This window comes from Rhipicephalus sanguineus, chromosome 11 (assembly GCF_013339695.2).
Source record: "Rhipicephalus sanguineus isolate Rsan-2018 chromosome 11, BIME_Rsan_1.4, whole genome shotgun sequence".
NCBI classification, from domain to species: Eukaryota; Metazoa; Arthropoda; class Arachnida; order Ixodida; family Ixodidae; genus Rhipicephalus; species Rhipicephalus sanguineus.
Genome location: NC_051186.1, coordinates 90,243,226 through 90,258,522, shown reverse-complemented (window position 1 = coordinate 90,258,522; position 15,297 = coordinate 90,243,226).

Here is a 15,297-nt window from a genome sequence, read left to right as displayed (position 1 = left end):
TTGGCAGCTGAGCAGGTGAGGCCAGCCGCGTGCACATGGTCCATGACAACGTCGGTGGTGCGTTGCAAAGTGTGCTCAATGTGCCCGTCGGGACCTGACGTGGCACAAAAAGTCATGTCGTCCGCATACAGTGTGTGTTTTAGGCCAGGGATGCGGTCGAGCTTTCCGGGAAGCGAGCGGAGGGCGAGGTTAAAAAGAAAAGGCGACAACACCACGCCTTGGGGTGTACCGCGAGAGCCGAGAGCGTACGTGGGAGATGGAAGATGCCCCACAATGAGTTCGGCAGTGCGACCGGTAAGGAAGGAGCGAATGTAGTTGAAGATTCGAGCGCCGGGGTTGAGGGATCCAAGTTCAGCAAGGATAGCCGAATGAGAGACCTGCTCAAACGCCTTATGAAGATGAAGGCTGAGGAGAGACTTCGTGTCTGAGAAAGTGGATGAGCTGAGGAGGTCTTAGTGAACTTACAAGAGAACGTCTTGCGTTGAGAGGCGAGGGCGGAAACCGAGCATAGTGAGGGGAAGGAGGCTTTGGGCATCAATGTGAGTTTGGAAGTGAGCAAGAACGACGTATTCTATGAGCTTGCCGACGCACGAGGTAAGGGAGATAGGCCGGAGATTCTCAATCGTGAGTTTCTTGCCTGGTTTTCGAATGAAAGCTACGCGCGCATGCTTCCACGACTGGGGAATATTGCCAGAGCGCCAGCAGTCATTGAGGAAAGAAGTAAGTGCGGCGACTGAAGGGGCGTCGTGATTGCTAAGGAGCTTGTTGGGGACTCGATCTGGGCCAGGGGCAGAGGTTGTGCGGAGCTTGTGAAGCGCCGCATATATCTCCGTTTCCGTGATGTTGGCGTCCGTCTAGTTCGGGGTTGGGGGACCCGGAATAGGACTCGAGAGGGGGGGGGAGGATATGAGAGGGCAGGAGTTGGAGGTATTTGGCAGCCAGGTCTGCCATCAGCGATGATGTGTCGACGGGATATGCCTGAATTACGCGCTGCAGTTGCTGCCGGGTGACCGACTTCGCGGACGTAGGGTCGTGAAGACGGCGTAGGAGATGCCACGATTGCCCATAGCTGTTCCCACTGCTATGGGCAAGAGTGGTGGTGTGCGTTTCAATTTCCCGGTCGAGGGCTGCTATTCGGCGACAAAGATGACGGTTGTGTCGTTGCTTATTCCACCGATTGGTGAGGCTTGTATGAGCGGCCTGCAGGTGAGCAAGGCGGGAGTCAATCGCCTGATGGTTTGCCGTAGTGGGGATCGAGGCTGTAACACCGTCGAGGTCCGCCAGCTCCTCGATGTAGGGAGTGGCGGAGTGTTGGCGACGCGCACGAAACGCGCCCCAGTCCGTGTGACGGATAGGGTGTGGACACGGCTTGCACGGGGACGTGCAGACTTGCATGCTGAGGACATAGTGGTCGCTGCCCACGGATTGATGTGTGTTGGACCAGCGTGCATCTCGGACTTAACGGCAGTAGCTGAGATCTGGGGTGGTGTGGTGGCACACACTGCTGCCGACGCGCATATGTTGCGTGGGGTCAGTGTGAGGTGAACGTGAGCAAGTTGCCACAGCCTCGTGCCCGGGCAGTCGGCCTTGGGGTAGCCCAAGTCCGGGTGTTTGACGTTGACGTCACCAAAAAGCAGGAGAGAGTATTTAGCCGCTCTTACAGCTGCGGCACGGAGTAGGGCGAGCAGAGATGAATGTTCGGTGACCCGAGGGGGGGGGAGGGTGTAGACAGTCAGTATAAAGAGAGAAATATCTTCCCATTTCTGAGGTAGAATTTCGATAAAAACGTGGTTGACTGCAGGGAAGGGTAAATCGAGCAGGTTGACCGTGAGCGTCCACCGAGTGAGGATGGCCGTGAGGGGATGGGATGCGGGATGATGCGCTACTTGATTGTGGGCAATGTAGCCCGACAGGTCAAGTTGTTGGAGGTGTAAAAGAAGATGGCGGCGCTTGGGGCGAAAGCCACGGCAGTACCATAGCCAAATAGTTACAGTAGAGCGGCCAGCCATGATTAGCGTTAGCAGAAGACGTCTCCTTGGCTTGCAATTGCGACGGTCGCGCAGCGGGGGCGGTGTTAGAAGCGCGGGTGTGAAGGGGTGGCTTTGCACGAACGCTATCGAGCATGAAAGCGTGCAGGGTATCGACCGTCCCCTGAAGTGATTGAAGGGACGTAATCGAGAGGAAAGCAGCAACGTCCCTGTGCAAGGAGTTTAGAGCCTCGTGCTGCGTCGTTAGGAGCTGGTGAACAGAGTTGAAGCGGCTATCTAGCCGCCTCTCAAAATCCGCTTGGGCCGTTTTGATGGCTGCTTGGATTTCATCAGAAAGCGTGGTGCGCCTCTCGCGCTTGCCAACTCACCCGTCGGCGGGTTGAGTAACCATGTCCGATGCGGAGGCGGTGGATGAGGGAAGAGTAGATAAGCGGTCGAGGGCTGCCTCGAGCTTCTGTCCAAGCATGCTCAGCTGGGCTTGGAGGGACGTGATTTCCGTCTTCTGTGCCTCTAGCAGCGAACCTTGTGTGGCGAGTTATTGTCGTAGAAGGCGCTTTCCTGCTGTAGTGCGGTGATCTGCGGCGAGAGGAGTGCTGGTGGAGGTTGAGCGCCGGGGGAAGACCACGCTGAGTGGGTGGGCTGAGAAGATGCTTTGGGCGCGGTCTTGGCTAGGGATGGGAAAACTGATGGCATCTTGGTGGGAGGAAGGGGTAACTTCTGCGGTGGCGCAGTGCCGCGAGCCATTGCATTTTTAGGGATCGGCGTAGCGTCTGCGGGTTGCTGTGACGAAGAGCGATTCGCCGTTTGGAGAGTCTTCGGACGTTGGGGGCGCTGTGCATAGCGACGCTTGCATTTATAGCTGTGCGTCGAGTGATTCCCGTTACACACGATGCAGCAAGGTGTGCATGTGGGCGGCGAGCCCTCGGGAGGCTAGGGATGTGTAGCGCCGCAACGGTGGCACCGATCCTGTCGTGGCTTGGGGCACACATCGGTGCGGTGGCCAGTCGAGTGGCAATTGAAACAAGCCTCTACCTTGTTGTGGAAAGGAAGAAGGCGAAGGTAGACACGATGATGGAGAATACACCAGGGTACCTTGGGTTCGGGGAGGGCGACCAGAATGTGAGGAGTCTTGCCCATACGGCGGCCTCCCACGATAGAAAGAGTAGGGTTACTAGCCTGGAGATCTTCGAGGGTGGCTTCGTCTGTGAAGTCTTCAAATGCATGGCATAGAACGCCTCGCAGGGCGTCGTCCGGTGGCGGAGCGTAAAGGTGCACAGTGAAGGTAGTGCCGGACACCGTGAGGAATGTGATGCGTAGGTAGGCTCGCGCGAGCCCAGTCGGCAACGGTCAGTGTGAAAGTATTGTTAACCGGGTGGATCTGTACCGTGTCACGGGATGCGGGCGGGAGATCTTGCAAGTTCGCTGCTTGCAGTAAGGCGGAGTATAAGTGCCATGACTGAAGCTTATTAAGGTCGACAGAAGTTTTAGGACGACCGACGACGTGAATGGTGTCGGCCGGGAGGCGAGGAATTGGCGTGCGACGGCGGGGCCGAGATGGCGAAGCACTGGTCTGCTTCGATGGCGGCGAAGGTGGCGGGGGCCAGGCTGGTATGTTGGTGGGCGTAGTTTTGGCGGCAGCGGCGCGGCGTAATGCCGCGCGGCGTTTCTCTTGGGCGCGAAGGCCTGGTGACTGCCAGGAACCATCCGATAGTCATTCGGGAGACAATTCCTGTCTCTCAACGTACTCCATGGTGGTGGGCAGCCAGGAGACGGGCGGCGATAAAGCAGCGGGAGGCCGCACTCGAGCTAGGCTTGAGTAGGCCTAGGTCGGCGCGCGGCGTGGTAAAGACTTCGAAGGCTCTCCTGGGCCACCCCAGGAGAGACTCCGGACAATATTGGTGTCGAAATGATCCTGAGAACTTGCTCTACCCACTCGTGAGAAAATTATCAGGATCGAAGGGCGCTTGTCGTTGGCTTTAACACTGCCGATAACCAGGTGTCACCACCGTCGATATAAACGTAGCGTCTGCGAACAACGACTGCGTTCAAGGAGACACCAGTGAGCCCACTAACCCTCTTCTGCTTCACTGTACCACGGCACACCAAGCAGTACAACTTGTGACGCAAGCAGGAGGCGGTTGCAAGGGGGAGGGGAAGGGTGAGGTGCGCCACAGCTGGCGAGAGTCGAAGCAAGCGCAGCCTGCTGGAGCGCGGTCCTGCGATATACACGTCATATGGTATGACGCGTAGACTGCAGGAGCCCGGTCCTGTGATATACGTATACTGGCGTCAGCTACATTGCCTCATGATACGCCTTGTGGTGAAGCACTACGGCCATTCCGCACCCGTGCGTATTTTATAATCTACATAGTTTGCAAGCAAACACAACAAGATATTATGGCCGGATAGTTAGCAGTAAGGGTGTCAAAAACTATTGAATTCTGCGACCGAGTAGCTGGGAATTGGAACGAGCGCTAACATTGAAAAATATGTGAAATGCCTCGTGTTGAGGTATACATGCAGAATGGAGATGCGGTCCAAGTAAAAATTAATTACTTGAAAGAGTCCCCGAAGGAAACTCATTTCTTAAAGGGGTCATGAAGCACCCCTTGGGCTTGTTGAAAAAACACATCCTGCGGAAAGCTGACACGGCTATGAACTGCTCTGCCAAATACTACAGTCGTGCGCGCCGCGTAAAGGGCACAAGCGGAGCGCGAAGTTGCCGTTTCCCCAGGCGCCCTCTTTTCAAACAGAGGCCGGTTCTCACTCTCGTCGGTGGGCGGGGCGTCTGGCAGCTTACGTCGCAAGAGACATAGCATGCTTAATGGCCGATAGCCGACGTAAATCAAGAGCGGCGTTCGGATCAGATGCGCTTCTTGCCGCGGGGTGCCGCCACTTACCGGCGCCACACTCCTCAGTACACGGTAGCCGCACTCGCGCGAGCGAATCACAGCGGGAGAGCGATCGCGTTTCATGACGCGCGCTGACGTAACTTCTTTCCCCCCATGCCATCCCTCCCTGTCTAGCTTCCAGTGCGCTCGTCGGCACGAGAAAAGAGAGAAAGCGCTCGGAGCGTGCGCCAAACCCCCGTAACTCCGCTGATTCTTGACGGATTCGAGAAATTTTTGCGGCAATCGATTCGGGAGGCAGTAAACTCCGATACTGAGGTCATTACATCATTACTTGGAAAAGTGGTTCATGACGCCTTTAAGGTGTAAATGAAGTAATTGTTGTTATGAGTGAGAAAAGTTTTTATCTTGACGTAAGTCCACTTCACTGCGCCGCCGCACCGCATTCGGGCAACTAAAAGCAGGCGTCGCTATTCGGGCGGTAGGACATTGAGGCGGAGTCGAGAGGTCCATTTAATGTATATTTAGAAAGGAATAGCTGCGTAGCCCCACGCGGAAGAGCTTCACGCCCACTGGTCTTCATCTTCGGAGCGCACAACACTCCCCCATGTCTATATCGCACAGTAACATCACTCTCCTGCTACGGAATCACCATCACGCCCCTTCGTATGGCGGCGAGCAACTAGCAGAGCAATAAGGTTTCAATCTTATTCAACAAGGTCGAAGAGGGTGTCCAGGAATGAGATCTCATAACTGACGTGATCAGTTGACGTAATACTATTAGGGGCCGTTGGGGCGGAATAGAAACTTTTCTGATTTGCCCATACGATGGAATGCTGCTCATACGAGGACAGAGCGCCCGGCATAAACTGAACCCTTCAATGCCGACTAGTACAACGATGGTTTTGGTGTTCTTGAGAAAAGGATAGGTGGTCACGGTCAAGCCGACGAGCTTCATGGGTTGGTCAATACCAACACGCAAGAATGGTTCCATGGATAGGTCGTTCGATATAGGTGGCCGAACGCAGCACAGAGAAGCGTTTTCGGCGTTGACAGCGGCCATATGCAGCGATGTAGCGAACCACACAACTGTACATGCCAGGCCACACAAAGGGACGCCGCACGTGATCGCAGCTTTGTGAGACGCCAAGGTCATGGGCTGCCGGTGTATGCTGAAGTTCTTGCAGAAATCTCATTCGTAAATGGTGTGACAGCAAAAGTTCCGGGCTTCTGCGTTCAAGCTACGAAGGTACTGCATATTGCCCGGCAAGTCGAACAGGTTAACAGAGGGTCTGGTGTTGGGGACGTTAGAAGATATATGATGGACAGTAACGATCGGTCTCTTTGCTCTTCGGGGATATGTCGACGAAAGCTCGGATGGAGAGAATGCAGCAGTTTAATTCAAGGTCAACGATGTCGGGCGCCTCAACTGGATGAAGTGACAAACAGCCTGCGGATTTGTGCAGTCATCCAGACCTTCAACCATCTACAAACAAAAATTTCTGCAGAGATAGTGGCCAGTGACCAAGACATCCAGATGGGTCATTTAGCGATGAATGCCAACAGTGCGTGCCGTCACGTGTGGCCACGGAAAACGTTTGCCCAGGCAGGTAGGGCCTGCATTTGTTCACGGCCCGCAGTGAAGCTAGGCATTCGCACTCAGTGATCAAAAACTTTCGTTCTGTGGGGGAAAGCAGACGACTGGTACAAGCAATTACTCGATTTTCGCCGTGGTGTCGTTGGCAAAGGGCCACCGCAATTTCATGGCGACTAGCATTGTTCTGCAGCTGTCTATGACTCGCGGAGTTAAAATAAGCGTTTTTTAGTGGCCGAGTTAGTATATGTATGAGGGTAGAATAAGGGTATACTTGTTTGACGCCCACGTCAAGGCGGTGCCCTTTTCTAAGAGATGACCAAATGGTCGGGCCACGTCGGCGATGTTGCGACAAAGTAGTGAAACTACGAAGATAGTCCTACGAAACTTCGGACGTCTTTGATTGAGGACGTCCCAGGAAATTTTTAGACTGACTGTGCCATGACGGTGTCCGGTTGAGTACCGGTAGCACACAGAAGGCGGTCAAATACAGCGAATTGGCGGCACCCGAGACTGCAATTTGCGGAATTCAGCTGCGGAGCGGTTCTTCGAAAAACACCCAGAATGGCCGACAGACGTGGGAAGAGGCTTTGAAATGTAGGTGAATAGACAATGACATCGTCAAAGTAAAAAAAAAAAAACAGATGGGCCTTATATATCGACGGAGCAGGGAGTTAGTCATGCGTTAGAAAATTTCCGGGCCTTGCAAAGTGCTAATGGCGTAGGCCGGAAAGGCACCGGCTATGGAAAGACCCAACGCCGGAAAGAAACCGGCTTTTTTCGCGATGCATAAGGTCGACTGAACTTTGCCAATAGCCGGACCCAAGGGTGAGAGACGAAATGTATTGGGCACTTTGGAGGCAATAGGGGCCGTCAGCAATTGTCTACATTGCTCAGAATAACCTCATATGAACGCCGTCGCATAGGATTGCCGTCCCCATTGTTGGCTCGGTGTATTACGACCATTGTTAGGCGCTGAGGGCGCTCGCTGAAGTGGAAAACATTACGATAGGGCACACGTCTGCGATAGAGGTCGGTAGCTTGTGCTGCGGTAGAACTGCAAGCGGTCATCTTATTATTCGCCTCTAGAGAGAGGAAAACTAGCATCATTACATGGTGGCTAAACATCGGCGTCCAAAGCTGCAACCTTGGTATTGCCCAGCCGAGAGATGGTGGCCAATGATATGTCTTGCGCAATAACTTGAGTCAGCAGACTGATGTTGACGTACTGAATGACCATTTATTATCAGCAACGGACGCAATGGCGAGCAAGGGTGACGTGTCGAGGCATCAACACGGCAGAAAGAGGGGACATGAGGTACTGGCCATCGGGAACTCCGATACATCGCCTGAAGACGACAAAGTGACGTATGTAGCTGCTTGTGAAGAAACGCGGACGTCACAAGCGGGTAGATATGTCGGTTGTACTACATCAGCAAGACGAGGCACCTCAAGCTGACCAGCACCAGTCGTATAATCAACGAGTGTAGAGCGACTTCACAGAAAATCCAAGCCAATGATCAGGTCGTGGGGACACTTCACAATGACGGCTATTTGAAGTGATATAGGGTTCCTGCATCAGCGACTGGAACTCCGTGGAAAGCACAGGGGTGAGCACTTCATACAGGCACTGGCGAAGGCATGCACTCATTCCAGAATTTTCGCTACGGTGTAAAAATTTGCGGACTTATTCACAGAATCAACGTTAACGTCTGACTGCTTTCTTTTAGCAGAAAGTGTCAAGAGAGGATTTGTGAAGGAAGTCGACAATGCAGCGTCACTTTCGGGCACTGCACTGTTTCGTTGTTTAGTTTTCCGGGTAGGCAGGTGAGCGACGCGACTAACGTCGGCCTGGAGGCGAAGGCAACTGGTGACCACGCGGCAATGGGGAGTTGCTGTTGAACCTTCCGTAGACGTTGGCGAAAGACGACTGGGTTGCAAGTGCGAAGTGGGTGCTATTCTGTCCGTGGTAAGGGGCAGACAATGTCCGACGTGGCGAGGACCACATAGTATCGCAATATCGGGCTACACGGCTGATACCATGACAGTGAAAGAGAAGTGGTCGATTTTTGGTGGTTCTTCGACCTTCAGGTTCGCGATTTCGGTCTGGAAATCGCTGCTCGTGATAGGACGAGGCCGTATTCCCTGTCACCAGTGCTTTGTTGAGTTATGCGAGCTTAGATGAGAAAGAGTAAGCTGGGACCTTTAATTCGTACAAAATTGCAATTTGTTGCTGTCGCATTTATTGCTTCGCTCTTGCGGCAAAACTGTGACTTGCAACAGCCGAGCAGTTTAGGCTCGGCATTGGTCCATGATGCGTGAACAGAAATGATCATCATCATGAACTGACACGAGTTTTCTCCAACCGCTTCTTTCGCTTCGTCTTCTTCACCTTCTGCCTCGCTCCCAGAACATGTGCGCCTATTTGTCCGGCGCGGGACTCAAATACTATGATCGGCGACAGAACCACTATAGACATAAAAAGAAGGAGAGAGAAACAGATCGAGAGAAAGAAAGATATAGAAAGAAAGAGAAACAAGAATTCTTGGAGAGGCGGGATTCGAACCCACGTACACGTGATCTCAAGGCGAGCATCATAACCCTCGGCTATCCAGGAACGCTAGCAGAGCATACCATAGCCTTGTAGATTATAGTATACAGGGGGGCGGGGAATTGAAGCAAAGGTAAGGAGGTGAAATGTAAAGGTGAGGAGGAGGGAAAGGACGAGGGGTGAGAGTAAAGGCTGGTTCACAAGGGTCACTAGCAACGGTCGCGCGACTAAGTTAGTCGCAAATGGTCGCAAATGGCCGTTTTGGTCGCAAAGCAGCCATTTGGGACCATTTGCGACTAACTTTTGCGACTAATGAGCCTTAAAGCATAGCATTGTAAGAAAGCAATAGAAATAGAGAGAACAAAATACAGAAAGAGGAAGGATAAAGAGGATAAAGAGAGAGATATTAAAAGGTAGAAAGAATCTTTTAGATAGAAAGATAGAAGAACCCTGGCCTACATGTCAAACTTGAGCATGATATAACAGAAGTAGCAATAAAGGCAGTAGAAAAGTACCCCCCCACCCCATCAATGACTGTGGCGATGCGAACACGGATATATGCCCAATAGTAACACTCGTGCGAAGAAAGGATCCAACGAAAAATGATTTTACAGCAACCTGCAGACTGCCGCCGGCCAAGCCAAATCGAAATTTCTACGCATGCTGGACATCACTTGTAAGTTTTAAGCGTTCCCGGCCGTGGCAGAAATTTTCATCGTAATCGTTATGTTCAATTTCCCAGCAGGTAAAAGTGAATAGCTTTATTATTGATGAAGTGTTATCTCTCATCATGCGATTGAACTGGAAAATGATATAAAAAAAGTTAACAGAAACGAAATTTTACGAAAATGCCTATTTCACCTCGACAGGGATGTTACACTAGAGCAGCGCTGCGTCTCACGCGGAAGGGATCCGAGCAGCTGTGTGGCTCCCCGTCAGGTCAGTGAATACGAGGAGGTGCGTGTGCGCCGTGAAGTCCCTCTCCACGAATGTTGCTTTGACAGCCAGGAAGACCTCCGTGAATCACGACGTCCACACGTACAGTACCATACAGACGTACTGCGCTCCCGCTAAACACGACGATATTTTTGTCTGCAGTGCTTATACTTTCCCTGGCAGGATTTCTCGCTGAGTTCATCCAGCGATGCCAACTTGTACCCGGAACGGCGACCTGAATTTGACGGGGTGGTAACGTGACTTTACTAAACGGTGTGTTATGATACTTTCTAATTACCTTCACGAATTCTTAATCCCCTCCTCGCGACAACACGAAAGGGTTTCATGAAAGAGCCAGTCATGTTGATTATGGCGTCTTCGACTTTCGAAGCTGTCTCTCGGTGAACAGACAGAGAGCTGCACTCCGCCGTGAAGGTCGATATTATGTTCGGGTGGCTTGCCTGCCCTTTCTCTTGTTGCGTGTACTCACTATCATGCTTCCTTTTTACGCGCAGAATCAAATTAGAAGAAACTACGACTACAGCATACCAATTTTCAGGCCAAAGCCGCAGCTTGCAGCTTGTTATTTTCTTCGCGCGTAGTTACTTTAAAAACTGTTTCCAATGTGATATGCTGGCGGATTTACTGCGTGCGTGAGCCGCTGGATGCTGGGACTAGAGTTGCAGTGCGTTATGAACGCGCCTTTTCAAATCCTAAGCATTTCTTGGCGAACTTCTACCACGTTAAGAGTATATATCTATCTAGCTGGCTTTGACTTTGTGCTCTCGTGGCATTTCGTTAAATGGATATGTACTGGTATGCTCTGACATGAGTTTATGGTGAACATAAATGGCCAGTCGTAACATAAAAATCATGATATATATATCTTGAACGGCATGATTAACATGCTACTGTTTTGTTGGTCTCTCGGCAGTTTCGTTAACATGTGTCAAAATTGGTATGGTGTCATAAGTAGAATCATAAACTGGACCCCATGTAGGGCACGATTAAAATGCCACGCTCATGATAAGGTTGCGTCCATTTCACAAGCTTCATATACACCAAAATCTTGTATGTGATGCGAACATACTTGGCAGGTGGAAACATGAGTATCATGATGTTCTTGTCGTGATTTTCATGAAAACGTTTGGGGCGCTCGGGGTCGTTTCTTTTAATAGATATATACAAATATGTTTATGTGGCGTGACATGACTGCATGGCGAACATAAATGAGGCAATGTATTGGATATGCTAGAGCTACGTTTCATTTGCGTGGTATACACCAGATTGTACATGCATCCATGCATTACTAACATGCGATAGTGAACGACATGTCATGACATGCATTCCTAGATTTGCCTCAAAGACATACAATGTGGTGTTTGCACCCGCTCGGCGACCGCCTCGCATTACATCGATTCCTGTAGGCGAAGTGCCCAGCGGGCGAGGCGTCCTGAGGGATCCTTCAATGATGACAACCAGCAATGACGACAACCAGCGTTTGCTGAGCAGGGTCTTGAGGCATGCTAGTTGGTAGGGTACGGGATCTAAGCTCCAGGGGCGTCGAATGGGAGCACAGCATTCTCCACCAATTTGTTGGGGTGTTTATTTGACGGCAGTCGGCGACGATGCGCGCTGGCGACAGTCAAGGCAAAACACGGACTCAGAGCGCGAGCGGGAAGAGCCATAGAGGACGACCCACTAGAAGGTTATATAGAGTGCAACCCATTACTCATCTCAAAGGCTTCGCTACAGCTTAAACAGTCAGCGTTTCTTTTGCTGTGTACAAGTTCACCCGCTAAATAAAATAATATTTAGCGTTTCTTCATCTTTCACCGCCACAACTACGTAATAATATCGCCCAGGAGCACTTTTAGTGAGCGATAAATGTTGAAACGGGTGACGTGAGTGTGACCAGCTCACGATATGTCATTTGAAAACATCCGATTTAACTACGCATTTCTTCAACAACTACAACATTTGTACAATACTGTTCAAACTCTCGCAGAAATAATTTTTTTCACCGCGCACAGCGTGTCAAAGCAAAATCACCATCGAGGCAGGATCGAGCAAAAGCAACAACAAGGCATCGAGGCAGAGTGGTCTCCTTCTGCGGACAGATGCCATGGAGAAATGCTCGAGCAGCTATGAGGCCTCACTACAAGGTGACAGTCTTAGTGGAAAAGACGATCACGCAGGCTTTTGTACAGAATCCGCGTTATATATTAAAGTAGAGCTATTCGCTCTGCGGCTTGAAGGCATTGGCTACCGTGTAAGACGACAATAGGCAATCTAACGATTGCCTATCTATGCCATGTGTCATATTCCTACATCGCAGCATAGCACATACTGCACAATTAGAATAAGCAGCTCTAGGGGCTAACTGAAACGCCTACGATAGAAGTATGCAAATTAATGCAAGATTTAACAATGTATTTTAGTGTTTTCTAGCTTTTACTCATTATTGCAGGACATCATCTCACCGCGATACAAATTTTTAGAGCATTGATACGTTGAGCGGTGTCGCCGCCGCCGTAGCCGTCGGTGGCGTAGCCGATAGACATGAAAAAGTAACCGACATACATGAAAAATGTCAAATGAGAGAAAAATGCCCACGATCGAATGGGATTTGTACCCGAGCCTTCTGCGTGGCAGTCGAGTATTCTACCACAGAGCGACGCAGTTTTTTTGCCTTTATTACCCATAGTTTTCAATTCCATGTCACAAAAATACTCATTCAACACACAATAACACCCAACACACACAGTAAAAACAAAACGCACAACAATGATTGTGCCGTTTAGAAAGGTCAACCTGTCGAATATTTAAAAACCCCTTCAATGAAACGACGTCATCTAACACATACATCCGCATTGCTGGTTCTTGCTGAACTCGATAGGTTTCTCTTAAATATAATGCATATTCGATGAAATACACTCTAACGGAACATGGTTCTGCGTGCATGCATGCACAGCATATGGAAACGACAATGGCGGTACAAAGCCACGCTGGTGCTTGACACTCATTTGCAAAAAGACCCTTTACAGGTGTAATGTAGGGCAAGGAGTCGAATTATCCCATGTAATATAGCGTGGAAGAAAAATTAAATAACAACCAGTCATCACACAATGATAATTGTGCTACGAGTGTGTGGTTTAGTGCTTCTCACCCACTGCAAAGTGCTCAGCCGTATTTCTTCATCGCGCTGAGCCGTGGTCCCAATTAGGGTTGCAGAAGTTGCGCCTTTCCCTTTCCTCATCCTCTCCTCATCGTCATCTACTACATGCAGCATCAACAAAGTCGTTTGGAGGCGATCAGTTCGGGGCAAGCCGCAGTGCTACTACGACGGCGCTACACAAGTTCATTTAAGCAACCGGAAGAAATTACGCTGTTAGTGCTACCGCCCACGGAAAGCAACTTTTTTCGGTTTTATTTTTATTTCTTTTTTTCAATCTTCACATTACGGTCTTTTGAATTTCCCATCTATTTCACTTATTATTTACATTGCGTTTCGTCAGTCCATTCTTCCCAAGCTTGCCGTTTTGAATATAAGTTATTTCCACCTCCTCGCGTTTTCTTCTCTCTCTTTTATGTTTCATAGAGTTTACATTTACCTTTATAATCGACATTGTGCCCAGTCTCCCTGGTGGCTACGAGCCAGTATCCTTAAGGCGACAAAACAAAAGAAGTACATATTAATACGTTACAGATGTAAAGCGGGTGCCACGGTTATCCGCATAAAGACGAATAATGGCTCAATGGGCCCTGACCTACTTCACAAAAATCATAATTTATGGCATTGCTGATACCTTGCGGGAAGCCAAAACTACAAACGCAGTTCGTCATGCTCCAACACGAAGCTGCGCACAGAATTTGTATTAGTCGGTATCGTAATCCTCGGTGAATTTTTTTCGACATTTTGTTGACAGACATACGTAGTCTGTCTGAAAAGAAGTGTTAATGAGTTGATTGAAAAATATGTCAGTACAACACAATTAGTGGTTTCAAAAGAGGCTCCTCCTGCGACGATACATAGCTTCCAGTCAGACTTCCAGGCATCGAAAGCGTCACGCTGGGCCTCCTCCGGAATGTCCAGTGCCTTGGTGCAAGCCTCTTTGACTTCGTCAACTGTCCCGAAATGATGTCCTCGCATAGGTGCTTTCAGTCGAAGAAATTACATCATCTCCCACTAAAGGGAACCATGTGGGGATGCGAAGCAGCGCATGGGTCGGCTTAAAGTTCCGTTCATCACGGGCACCTTGCCCGATGTTAACGCGTGCTTGCAAGTGGAGCACACCATGAATTGACTGGAGTTACTGTTGCTTTTACTCGTCCCAAACTCTTGCTCGAGCAGGCCACGCCTGTTCATCACGCGTCTGCAGAGTCTCGTTCCCCAACGCCATCACGTGATTGCTGAGAGAGTGTAAGTGGGAGAAGCCACAGCATCTTACCCAGCCCCTTACACAAGCCCGAACGCGCTAGCGCGTGCCAGCACACATGGTTTTGTCTGCGTTACGCCAAGCTAGGACAGCATACGGCAGCCAGGGCTCCTAAAGTGCTCTGCACGTATCATCATCAAGGCGGTCGAAGAACAAGAGGAAGAAGACTACTCCTTGGCGCGAGCGCGCGCTCAGATGGATATGCTAGGTGGGGCGGTCGCCATTGGAACTACGGAAATAGTCCAGCGCGAAAGCTGCTTCACATCTAAAAGGAGTGAGAAGGAGTCATGTCAGGACTGTAGGGCAGCCGGAGAACTCTTGGTACCTTTGAATCTACGAGGACGCTGGTCAAGACGAAGGCGGTGTGGACAGGCACGTTGTCATCGGTGATGGTCGTTGAAGGCTGTCTAGGGCGGGCTTCATCGTTTACCTCTTTACGACCTTTTAAAGACGATAGTCTTTCTTGGGGAACTTAAACGCAGAAATTTTGGTCTGTCTGTCTTTCTGTCTGTCTTTCTGTTTGTCGGCACGTCCCTCGATTCAGCCACTCGGCCAAAGTTGAACCACTTGCCCAAGGGCCAGCCGTCTTGAACTGGTACGGCTGTTCATACTTGTGAACGTTGTCGATCAAAAAGTAAATATCATGCATATCTGAGGTGCAACATCACTAGGTAAGTATTAGGTGGCGTGTTCCTTTAATAGAAAATGCATACATACGTAATTTTAAGGACCCTAGTTTCTTAAGCTGCGCTGAAAATACATAAGAATGGAAGCTTGAGCGAGTTGGTATGCGTTCATCTTTGTTGAAACAGCGCTCACTAGACGAAGACGAAGTAAAAGAAGGCACAGGACAGGCAGCGCCTGTCCTGTGCCTTCTTTTACTTCGTCGTCGTCTAGTGAGCGCTGTTTCAACAAAGCTGAAAATGCGACTGCGCTGAAA